Source organism: Saccopteryx leptura, chromosome 9, assembly GCF_036850995.1.
Source record: "Saccopteryx leptura isolate mSacLep1 chromosome 9, mSacLep1_pri_phased_curated, whole genome shotgun sequence".
NCBI classification, from domain to species: Eukaryota; Metazoa; Chordata; class Mammalia; order Chiroptera; family Emballonuridae; genus Saccopteryx; species Saccopteryx leptura.
In genome coordinates, this window is record NC_089511.1 from 71,833,717 (window position 1) to 71,846,449 (window position 12,733).

At 41.5% G+C, this 12,733-nt stretch overlaps 1 protein-coding gene across 5 annotated transcripts in view; it reads left to right on the forward strand.

The window, feature by feature from the left end:
- SGPL1 (sphingosine-1-phosphate lyase 1) overlaps window positions 1-12,733 on the forward strand; it is a 70,377-nt gene that overhangs the window by 13,073 nt on the left and 44,571 nt on the right. The window contains exon 3 of one of the 5 annotated variants that reach the window (XM_066349601.1): window positions 5,354-5,420. The exons of the other annotated variants lie outside the window; for them this stretch is intronic. The gene's annotated coding sequence lies outside the window, so the exon portion shown is untranslated. The remainder of the gene's footprint in view (window positions 1-5,353; window positions 5,421-12,733) is intronic. 5 annotated transcript variants of the gene reach the window in all.

Consider the following 12,733-nt stretch of genomic DNA (forward strand, 5'->3'; position numbering starts at 1 on the left):
GATTAGGGTGGTTTGCTTGCTTTTTTCCATTTGCTCCTATATGGTATGTCATGGGCTGTAATATTTTCCACCTGTGTATGTTTCAGAGGGAATACAATGAATGAGAATATTCATCTGAAAATTGTGGTGCTTTCCAAGGGAATTCAAGTCAGGCAATATTTTAGCAATCTTTCTCCACTTTGGCAACCATTCTTTTCATCTATACTCTCCTTCTCCCTAAGCTAGGGTTACAAGTTGTGAAATATGTGTATCTTGTAAGAAGCTCAGTCTTTTTTATTAATCTCAGTCTACTCCTCAAGTGGCTTTCTCTTTTCCTATACAGAGGGTAAATCAAGGTTACCATTTGTTCCATGGTAGTATTGGTTGGGGTTTGAGTGAAAATTGTTTAAAGAGCTAGGGTTCGCAGCCTGGGGTGATTTTTGCCTTCCAGGAACATTTGGCAGTGTTTGGAAACATTTTTGATTGTCACATTTGAAGAGTGCTAGAGGTTTGGGATGCAACTAAGAACTCTACTTCCTATACACAGTTTCCCATGACCAAGAATTACCGGCCTAAAGTATCAGTTGAGAAACCTGGTCCTTGGTTCTTACCATAGGTAACAGCATTCATGTGGGTCATCCCAAGCAGACTGTGTCTTTTCTTTGAGTTTAATGGGTCTGTTATAGTGTTACTTGGGGTTATTTTGCCATGGATCAGGCCCTGCTGCTTTGGAATATATTAGTGAGTGGAAACACTGTGGCAGAGTAACGTTCCTTTTTTTTTTTTTTCTGTTTTCCAAGAGAGAGACAGGAAGGGAGAGAGATGAGAAGCATTAACTTGTGGTTGTGTCACTTTAGTTGTTCATTGCTTTCTCATATGCACCTTGACAGGGTGGGGGGATGGTTACAGCAGAGCGAGTGACCCCTTGCTCAAGCCAGCAACTTTGGGCTTCTAACCAGCGACCTTTGGGCTCAAGCCAGCGACCATGGAGTCATGTTTGTGATCCCACACTCAAGCTGGATGAGCCCGCACTCAAGCCAGCGACCTTGGGGTTTTGAACCTCGGTCCTCCGCGTCCCAGTCCAATGCTCTGTCCACTGCACCACTGCCTGGTCAGGCAGGGCAGAGTAACATTCTTAAGAAATGTTTTCCTTTGCAATATTTATGCTGTACTCTTTTCTTGATTTGGGAACAGTAAGCCTGTCTCTGTTTTGTTTTACAGGTTCAAAAATGGAATCTTTCCAGATCTTAGAGCTTTGTCTTTTACCCCTGAATGTTTTTCAGGGATGCGTTCTTTTTGAATCTCAGTTGGAATTTAAGCAATAAATTGAAATTTTGTCACAAAGAACTAATTTCTAATCTGATGTCTTCTTATTCATGAAATTGTCTAGAAGAAGGGAAAATTCATTGAAACTGATAGGACGCTTAAAATTTTGCTGACAGTTTGAGTGGCTAAGCACTGTATTTGGCATTGTTTCAATCTTATAAATAAAGCAAAACTATAATAACAAGTATGATAATTTTTAAGGCAAATTTAGAATCTTTGTTTCTTGATTTTTATAGAGAGACAGAGAGAAACATTGATATGTTGTTCCACTTATTTATGCATCATTGGTTGATTCTTTTTATTTTTATTTTTTTATTTTTTATTTTTCTGAAGTTGAAAACGGGGAGGCAGTCAGACAGACTCCCGCATGTGCCCGACTGGGGATCCACCCGGCATGCCCACCAGGGGGCGATGCTCTGCCCATCTGGGCCATTCTAGCACCTGAAGCAGAGGCCACAGAGCCATCCTCAGCTCCCGGGCCAACTTTGCTCCAATGGAGCCTTGGCTGTGGGAGGGGAAGAGAGAGACAGAGAAGAAGGAGAGGGGGAGGGGTGGAGAAGCAGATGGGCGCTTCTCCTGTGTGCCCTGGCCGGGAATCGCACCCAGGACTCCTGCATGCTAGGCTGACGCTCTACCATTGAGCCAACTGACCAGGGCTTGGTTGATTCTTGTATGTGCCCTGAAAGGGCATTGGACCTGCAACCTTGGCATATTGGAATATGCTCTAACCAATTGAGCTACCCGGCCAGGGCAAGTATGATAATTTCTGCATCCTTTAGTCTAAAGGAGGGGTTGGGAACCTATAGCTCGTGAGCCAGATGTGGCTCTTTTGATGGCTGCATCTGGCTCGCAGACAAATCTTTAATAAAAAAATAATAACATTAAAAATATAAAACATTCTCCTGTATTACAATCCATTCATTTCCTACCGCTCATGTTCATGGTGGCGGTCCTAATCAAAGCTGTCCTCCGGGACAACTCCAAATTTTTATTGGATAATGCATAACATACACAGTTGTTGTATGGCTCTCATGGAATTACATTTTAAAATATGTGGCATTCATGGCTCTCTCAGCCAAAAAGGTTCCCAACCCCTGGTCTAAAGGAATGGGGAGTTATAGATAAATAAACCCCAAATCCCAGTATTTGGCTTAGCTTTGCAATCTGTGTCAGGAATATTTAGTAACATTTGCCGCCTTAATTAGGTTTTGTCCAATCTAATGTTACAAACAGTTTGTATACATTAATGACAAAATTGGGAATCAGCCTGGGATTAAGAATTTTCCATAGAGAATTAATTTGTAGTGAATCAGTCTATGTGTGAAAACATACAGAACCCAATTACTGAGAAAGAAACCAAGCCGTAGGGTAAGGAGCCATCTGGGAAGGCACAAGGTAGTAGTTTGTTGGGTGTATCAGTTATCTCTTGGCACACTCCAGTGGTATGATTGAGGACATGAAGGGACTATTTACAGAGCTGGGCAGGGTTAAGGAAGACCAACAGGGAATGATGGAACAGCTCATGGGTAAGAGCCATTATTACTCTTGGGTCTAAAGGAGGCAGGACGGGGAGTAGTTACTAGAACCTTGAGAGAGTTTAGCTGAAGGAGAGGTTAACCTGTAGGAATGTAGCCGCTGCCACTTCTTGATCCAGCAGGAAGGGAATCAAGAGGAATAAATACCTCAAACTCTTTTCACACCTTCTGATCTCCTGCTGGAGCCTCCTCGTTGGTCAAACCCAACTGGGAAGCAGAGAATTAGAGAGCCTTGGTGATTCAGTTGATACAGGGCTGCATGAGGCACATACAGAGCAGAGGTAGAGATGGCTGCGTGGAGGATCTGGAAGAGCAAAGGGAGGGTACCCAGCACGCTAAAGTCAAGGTCCAGTTAGTTTGAGAGGCACAGCTAGAAGATAGTATCTGCGCATCAAGGTCCAGTTAGTCTGAGAGGCACAGCTAGAAGATAGTATCTGCGCATCAAGGTCAAGTTAGTTCTGAGAGGCACAGCTAGAAGATAGTATCTGCGCATCAAGGTCCAGTTAGTCTGAGAGGCACAGCTAGAAGATAGTATCTGCGCATCAAGGTCCAGTTAGTCTGAGAGGCACAGCTAGAAGATAGTATCTGCGCATCAAGGTCAAGTTAGTTCTGAGAGGCACAGCTAGAAGATAGTATCTGCGCATCAAGGTCAAGTTAGTTCTGAGAGGCACAGCTAGAAGATAGTATCTGCGCATCAAGGTCAAGTTAGTTCTGAGAGGCACAGCTAGAAGATAGTATCTGCGCATCAAGGTCCAGTTAGTTTGAGAGGCACAGCTAGAAGATAGTATCTGCGCATCAAGGTCCAGTTAGTTTGAGAGGCACAGCTAGAAGATAGTATCTGCGCATCAAGGTCCAGTTCTGAGAGGCACAGATATCTCAGAGGATAGTATCTGAGCAGAGTCTGTAATATCACAGAAAAACAATATTCTCACTGATAAGGACAGATTCAGAGACAAAGTGTTGCCACAGCTTTGGCAGCCCAGAGCTGCTTTGTTCCAGTAGTAGCTTTAGAATCTTAATTACCTGGCAGATCTTGAGAAATCCTGCAGTCCAGCTTCCCTCGCTGTGTAGGTATAGGTATCCCTTCCACAGTGCCCTGCCAGGAGTGAGTATGGGCTACTTTCTCATGGAGTTTTCTCATTGTTGGACAGCTTTAATTGTTAGAAACTTTTTATTGTCCAGATCCCTGAATATATATCCCTTTGGATTAGGTTTGGCTGTGTATGAAAGAAAAATCTAAAGTAATAGAAATCTTTAGAAGGTAGAAATATATTTCTCTAAAGTAAGAGAAATCCAGAGTAGTCAGTTCCTGATCGGCATGACCATTCCCAGGCCCTTGAGGAAGTTCTGTCACTCAGTGCACCCCCTCCTGGCCAGGCTGGCTGCTCTGAGCTCAGGCTATCAGGTGTGTGTTTCATTCAGCTGGAGGAGGACAGAAAAAGAGAAAAGCTTGTCCCATTTCTTAACTAAAAATGTCCTCATGGGAAATTTATTATACATATAGAAAGTGTATGAAGTCCATATTTACATTTTAAAGCATATAATAAGGAAAATAATCAACTATCTGCCACCCAGGTTAAGAAATACAATATTTATTCCCAACTCCGTGTACCCCACTCTGATTACATCACCTTCCTAACCCTCTAGGGATAACTACTCTCCTGATTTTTAGGATAATTATTCCCTTGCTGTTTTTTTTTAATGTGTCACCACCTATGTATGTGACCCTAAGTTTAGTTTTATTTTTTAACTTAACATAAATATATTTACATATATTTTTGTGAGATACATTCATGTTGCTGCATGTAGTTTTTAGTTCATTCATTTTCATTGCTGTGTAGTATTTCATTGTAGACTGCCACAATTTATTTTTCCATTCTACTGATGATGGGCATTTAGATTATTTAAATTTGGGGCTTTTTTGAATATTACCTATTGTTATGAACTTTCTTGTATATGGTAAGTGATCACAAGTGTAAGAGTTCTTCTGGGATTTATTTCTAGGAGTGGAATTGTTGGATCTTAAAGGGTACATACAGTCTTGAACTTCACTAGACAATGCCAAACTTTTCTAAAGAGTTTGATTCAATTTATACTCCTAGCATCAGTATATCAGATGTTCCTACACAGCTTGACAAACCTGATATTTATAAGGCTTTTTTTTTTGCCAATTTGGTAGGAGTGAAATCTAATTGATTTCCATATGAATTTTTTCTGATTACTAATGTGTCCTTTTAAATGTTTATAGACTATTTGGTTTCCTGGGTTTATGGGTACCTTTTTAAGTCTTCGGCCTTACAATTATTTAACTATTTCTCCTTGTAGTTCTATTAAATTTTGTTGTATTTATTTTGCGATTTTATTACTAGCTTCATACAGATTTAAAATTGTTACATCTTATCTAGCAAGTTTCACTTTTTATCTAATAATTATTTTTGTTGACTTAATATTCCGGAGCTTTTTGTCAGAAACAGGCAAACTATAAATGAATGAATGACTTTCCTTTTGTACAGGCAGAACCTGCGGGACCGTCTAGCCTGTCTTTCTGGTGCTGTTACTTATGTGTCCTACTATCCCAGGGTATGAATTTTTTAATTTTAAAAAGGTGTAGCATTTTTTTTTTGAGGTATTACTTTCATATAGGAAAGGGCACAGATCTTAATTGTACAGGGAGTAAATATTTGCACATGGACATGCTGTTCTCACTGCCCCGGTCAAGACTGAAAATCCAAGCCCTGGCCGGTTGGCTCAGTGGTAAAGCGTCGGCCTGGCGTGTGGAAGTCCTGGGTTCGATTCCCGGCCAGGGCACACAGGAGAGGCGCCCATCTGCTTCTCCACCCCTCCCCCTCTCCTTCCTCTCTGTCTCTCTCTTCCCCTCCTGCAGCCAAGGCTCCATTGGAGCAAAGTTGGCCCTGGGCGCTGGGGATGGCTCCTTGGCCTCTGCCCCAGGCACTAGAGTGGCTCTGGTCGTGACAGAGCTACACCCCGGATGGGCAGAACATTGTCCCTTGGTGGGCGTGCCGGGTGGATCCCGGTCGGGCGCATGGGGGAGTCTGTCTGACTGCCTTCCCCGTTTCCAGCTTCAGAAAAATCACACACAAAAAAAAATTCCAAAAAAAAAAAAAAAAAAAGACTGAAAGTCCAGCATCCCGGCCAGCTCCGCATATCTCCCCCAGTTGTTAACCCACCAAAGGTTATCAGTCTCTCTATGGCTAGTTTTGCTGATTTCTGAACATTTTATAAATGGAAACATACAGTACATAGATTTTTGTGAATGTCCTTTATGCTCAACGTTTTGTCTGTGAGATTTAGCCATGCTCTTATGTACAATAATTTTTAAAATTGTAGTTTTACAGTGTGTAAAATATATCCATTTCTTTATTCTATCGTTTATGAACATTGCTGTTTCTAGTGTTTGGCTGTTACGATGGACACTGATGCATTCCTGAACATGTCTTCTGGTAAACATAAATAGAATTCCTGGGTCATAAGGTACACTGCCAAACAGGTTTCCACCACCCGTGGTGGTGCCAGTTTATACTCCTTTAGGCTTCTTTTAATATATAACTTTTGGATTTAGATTAGGGTAACAAATCTTAAATTTCTGCACACTAAACATTAGAGAGAGCATTGGGAATTCTTTCCTGAAGTAGTATAGGCACTTTTAAAATGTGAAATGCCCTTTTTTTTTCTGTAATTTTCCTAGAGTACAAGGCTTCTGCATTCTTATCTATTTATTAACTATTAATAAACATTTGATGGAAACAAAGCAACCCTGGTTTTTCTTTGAGTATTTAAAGGGCTCTGTTGCCCTGGCCGGTTGGCTCAGCGGTAGAGCGTCGGCCTAGCGTGTGGAGGACCCGGGCTCGATTCCCGGCCAGGGCACATAGGAGAAGCGCCCATTTGCTTCTCCACCCCTCCGCCGCGCTTTCCTCTCTGTCTCTCTCTTCCCCTCCCGCAGCCAAGGCTCCATTGGAGCAAAGATGGCCCGGTCGCTGGGGATGGCTCTGTGGCCTCTGCCCCAGGCGCTAGAGTGGCTCTGGTCGCAACATGGCGACGCCCAGGATGGGCAGAGCATCGCCCCCTGGTGGGCAGAGCGTCGCCCCATGGTGGGCGTGCCGGGTGGATCCCGGTCGGGCGCATGCGGGAGTCTGTCTGACTGTCTCTCCCTGTTTCCAGCTTCAGAAAAACGCAAAAAAAAAAAAAAAAAAAAAAAAATAAAGGGCTCTGTTAAGGGCAGAATTTTTGATTTGTAAAATACCATTTAAAGCAGTTAATTCCACGACTAAAATCATAATCCTCTATAACTCTTTGGAATGTAAGTAGCTATTATGGTATATTTACATTCTGCACTCAGTATTGGGGAGCCCCTGTTCCTTGGAGGCTTTTCCCAAAAGGAATACATCAATCTTGTCTTAAGTTTCAGTCTTAATGGTGCCAAGTCTTTGAGAACAAAATTCTGTTTTCATACTCTAATAGGACTCTTAGACAAATAGGAGAATGCCATGGTAGACCTGCTCCTTATCTAGCTGTGTTACAGTAAGGGTAGAAGAAAGCCTAGGATTACATGTTAGAATTCTTCAGCCCTTTTTGATAAATTTAAGATTTTTTTTTTGGACAGAAACAGAGAGTGTCAGAGAGAGGCAAATACAGAGATAGACAGGAAGGGAGAGAGATGAGAAGCATCAATTCTTTGTTGCGACTCCTTTGTTGTTCATTGACTGCTTTCTCATATGTGCCTTGACCGGAGTGGTGGGGGCTATAGCAGAGCAAGTGACCCTTGTTCAAGCCAGCGACCTTGGGATCAAGACAGTGACCTTGAGCTTCAAGACAGTGACCATGGGGTCATGTCCATGATCCCATGCTCAAGCCAGCGACCCCAGGCTCAAGCCGAATGAGCCCGCACTGAAGCGGGCGACATCATGGTTTTGTACCTGCATCCTCCATGTCCCAGTCTGATACTCTATCCACTGCGCCACCGCCTGGTCAGGAGATAAATTTAAGATTTTCAGTGCTTTCTTTCCCAAGTGTCGTGGCTATAGCAGTCAACAGCAATCAATCTGGGTGACTGAAATCAGGTTTATGATCTGTAAACATAGGTAGTTAATTGATGTAATCTTGTTTTGTAGGTAGGTAAAGGGACACTTACAACCTTATGATTCAAAGATGGGGAAGGCAAAGAGTTGACTTAACATCTGTCTTGCAAAACTCAGGAGCAGCTCACTATTAACATGTATTTTATTATTTGTAAGAAAGTACAACATAGGCATAAATCAAACTACTGAAAACCTCTGCCATTTCTACCTTGGTGACTTTAGAACAGTGTGAAAGTTGTTTCCCTTGCTACTTGAGAGGAAAGGAAGGTATTTTATTATCAGAGAATTCAGATTCATTAGCTACTTAGTATTTCTTATCTGTAGTCATTTTCTTATTACTTTTACCTCATTTAATATTCATAACAACCCTGTGAATGGATGGTGGTATTACTTTTTTCTTGTGCACTTAAAAATTTTTTTTGAGATTTTATTCATTTTTAAAGAGAGAGGAGAGAGAGAAAGAGAGAGAGAGAGAGAAGGGGGAGGAGCAGGAAGCATCAACTCCCATATGCTCCCTGACCAGGCAAGCCCAGGGTTTCAAACTAGCGACTTCAGTGTTCCAGATCAACGCTTTATCCACTGCGCCACCACAGGTCAGGCTCTTGTGCACTTTTTGATGAATTATAACAATGACGTCTATTTTTGCAGATGAGCAAAATCTAGATCCATAGATGTTCAGTAATGTGTCAGAGGTCACACAGCTTCTAGGTGAGAGCTAAAATCAAAGTTGAAACCTCTGATGACCAGTCCAGCCTTTCTAGGTAGGACACCACAGATGCCTGTAGAACACTGTTAACATGACTCTGAGAGTCCACAGAAGAGATGAAGTATCGGTTCAAGACAGTACTCAGAAATGGCTGTCATTTTTCTGTGTCCTGGGTAGTAGTAGCTGGGGTATGTGTTTATGAATTGCCAAAGGAAAAATAGTGTTTTTTAAAGTTTCATTATTTTAGCACTTAGTAATTTTGTGTATAGACTCTTTAAAACAGGGTTCCCCAAACTACGGCCCGCTGGCCGCATGCGGCCCCCTGAGGCCATTTATCCGTCCCCGCCGCACTTCCGGAAGGGGCACCTCTTTCATTGGTGGTCAGTGAGAGGAGCATAGTTCCCATTGAAATACTGGTCAGTTTGTTGATTTAAATTTACTTGTTCTTTATTTTAAATACTGTATTTGTTCCTGTTTTGTTTTTTTACTTTAAGATATGTGCAGTGTGCATAGGGATTTGTTCATAGTTTTTTTTATAGTCCGGCCCTCCAATGGTCTGAGGGACAGTGAACTGGCCCCCTGTGTAAAAAGTTTGGGGACCCCTGCTTTAAAATATGTACCTTTAGACAATAATGGTCTTCTCTGTCTAGACTAATGGTAGTCAACCTGGTCCCTACTGCCCAGTAGTGGGCATAACTCTGCTTTATAAATTTTATAAAGTAAAGTTAGTTATTTCCCTACTTTATAAATCACCATTACTGTGGAATTGGTAGGCGGTTAGAAAATTTTACTACTAACAGAGATACAAAAGTGGGCGGTAGGTATAAAAAGGTTGACTACCCTAGTCTAGATTATATATAATTGTTCTATAAATATCTAAGTTATTAGATACTTTTTGCTTTTATTGGAAGTCCAAAGCTTTACTTTCTATTCTGGAATTGTAAAGGTTCTGCTGGCTTTGGCCCATTTGGAAACTTTTCTCAGCAAGGCTTTTTCTTTAAAGACTCAGAATCTGAATAATCCTAGGTGGTTGGTCTCAGTTGGTATTTGGTGACAAAGGTAGATAATCCTATTAAGATAAGTATGGGAAGGGAAAAACTCCATGACTACTTCTCAAGACCTCTCCTTTATGTGCGAAAAATATGGGATTATTTCCATTAGACCTTGCTTATTACTCAAGGAGTTCTCATTTCTAGTCTTCAGAGGATAATGAGCTTCTTTTGTACTTTGAAAGGTAACTTCTGTGCATATGCACAGTAAGTCATTTAGCTACTTACTGGAAGAGACTCGGAAATCATAGCAAAATTGGCAACAGTATACTGTATGTTCAAATTTGCATGTACTTTCTCCTCTGTTTATTAAACTTAATTTTATGCATTTCAGTCTTCTCTACTAGTTTAAGCTCTCTGTATTGTGTTTCTTGATATATTTCAGAAGAGAGGTGCTCACAGTCAGTTGACATAGTCAGCATCTATCTTTATTTGATGCCTTGTCCTCACCACAAGTAAATAAGTACAGAATTTTACATGACCATTTGGCAGTGTTTAGGGCTACCAGCTTTTGTGAACTCAGAAGCTTTTTGCATGAGTGTACCCTACTGACTTGAGAATACTGCGTGTCTTCTTTTCTGAAGCCAGGATTGCCTCACAGTGATGGTAAGATGCTTTGTCTGAGAATTTCAGTGCCAAGTTAGAGCAATTAGACTTACACAGGCTTGTTGTGCTCGCTTCGGCAGCACATACACTAAAATTATACTTACACAGGCTTGTGGAATAGTACTGAGCATGTATGCCTTATTCTTGAGGGATGGCTGAAAGGGAACACGTGACCTTTAAACTTTTTGAAATGAACTTCTCAGATACTGGATCTCTTGACTCACATAGTGAGTGGCATTTGGGGGAAGTATATGGTTTGCTCTTTACCTCCTAATAAGAAGTGCTGAATCAGTCCCTTCAAACATTTCTTTGTCTCAGTCACCAGTGGTTGGTTGGAAGTCTGTCTTGTTTTGTTGCTCAATTCTTACTTCTTAGTGACTCAAGGGAGTTTTCCCTTTGGGCTTGTGATCTGTTTTTGCTGATGAACTTTAATGCCTTTTGGGGCTTTAAAGACAATAGTGTTTTCTTACCTGTTTACTTTGTACTTTGAAGTTCTGAAAAATGTAATATGAAAGAGACTCAGATTCCATTAGCATTGTTTTCTGTGTTTTTAGAGCAGAAGTAAAGAATAAATAATTAACTCTTTAGATAGCTTCTTTGGAAGCCAGGTATTTTAACTTCACTCCCTGACCTGAGTCTCAGTCTTTAGATAATCACGATTTTGAGACATTAAGGTAGTGGGTGAACTGGGTAAAGCAGGTTTTTTTCCCCCCTCAACAGCCTATTCCTGCTTTAAAGCTCAGATTTCTGGCTCTTCTGGAAAAGTTATTGAGGGTTGAATTGTGCAGTTGTGTTAGAGGTGAAAATAGTGGAGGGAGGAGGAAAACAAATCCTTTATTCTCTGCAGCCTTGAAGGGTGGAAGATTTTGATTTTCGTTAGTATCTGGCCAAAATAAATATTAGTCAGGAGCAGTGAGTCAATCTTGTTGATTCATGTGGCTGGGCCCGCACTAAACACTTCAGAGAAACCTTGGTGATGTCTTTTTACTCCTGTCAAAGAGATGGAGGGCCGTAAGTGTGATGATTGGGGCTCAATAATATCTTACATCAACTACTGGGTAATTACTTTATAAAAGAAGGGGATGATGAGAGAAGGGGGCACTTTATAGTATAGAGAAACTGTTTTTAATCAAGAGTGTCTATCAGAATCACCTGGGGGAGGTTTTCCAAAATACATTTTCTGGGCTCCACTCTGTACTAACTGAACTATTGGGTGGGCATTCTCAGAAGAGCTCGTTGGATGGTTTTGATGCACTGCACTGGTTTAGTGGGAAGAATATTGAACAAGAAATTAGATTCTGCCTACCCGTGTAGAGTGTTGACCTGGAATATTGAGATTGCCGCTTTGAAAACCAGGGCTTGCCTGGTCAAGGCACATACGAGAAGCAACTACTACAAGTTGATGCTTCCCACTCCTCCCCTCTCCCCCCACCGCCGTTTCTCTCTCTCTCTCTCTCTCCTCTAAAATCAATAAGGAAAATCTTTGGGAAGAAGCAACTACTATAAGTTGATGCTTCCCACTCCTCCCCTCTCCCCCCACCCCCGTTTTTTCCTCTTTCTCTCTCTCTTTTCTCTAAAATCAATAAATAAAATCTTTGGGAAGGTACATTTTAGTATTAGTCTTTGAGCCTCAGTTTCTTCATCGCTGGAAAGAATTGGATTAGGTGGTCTCTAAGGTTCCTTCGAAAAGGAACATTAATGATTTTGAAGACAACTCTCCTAAAGTACTTTTCAAGCTAATTCCTTTCAGTTTTTCTTTTGGAAGCCGGCAATAGTATAAGTCTAGTTGAGAGAAGAACGATGTTTGCAGTCTTAGGAAGCTATTGAATAGCTAGCTGCTCACACTCCGAAAGCCCTTGGCATTTCCAGCACGGAGTTCAGGTCATTTGGCAATGTTGTCTTTCTCAGCTGGGAAAGTAGTGATGCCGTGGCTCCTAATTTGGCTTCTGGAGTAAACTGGATGACACGACTATGAGAACTGTTTTGAACCTGTTGGTCTTCTGATAGTTTGTGCCACTGATAGTTTGGCTCTGGAAACCTGGGCTATGGAAAATATAATAAAAAATTGCATTTTGAGACAGAAGGTTTGAGTCCTGGTTCTGCCATTTTTGAACTCTGTGACTTTTGGGGCTCAGTGTCTTCATCTGTGAAGGACAGAGAGTGGTTCTGAACTGATCTTGAACCTCCCTTTCAACTCTGATGGCCTATGGCATAATCTTATGTGCTCATCAGAAAGGTACTGGTCTGTGCAGAATCTGGTTACAAACAACTAGCCATTCTCCTCTGCAGGTTCAAGCCGCTGTCACTGGGAGAGATGTAGGAGTGGGGAGGTAGAACCTTCCTAGAATCTTATGAAACAAACTCATAAGTATATTCATATTTTACTTTAGTTGCATAAATGTTGAGTTCCTACCATGTGGAAGATGCTATTCTAAG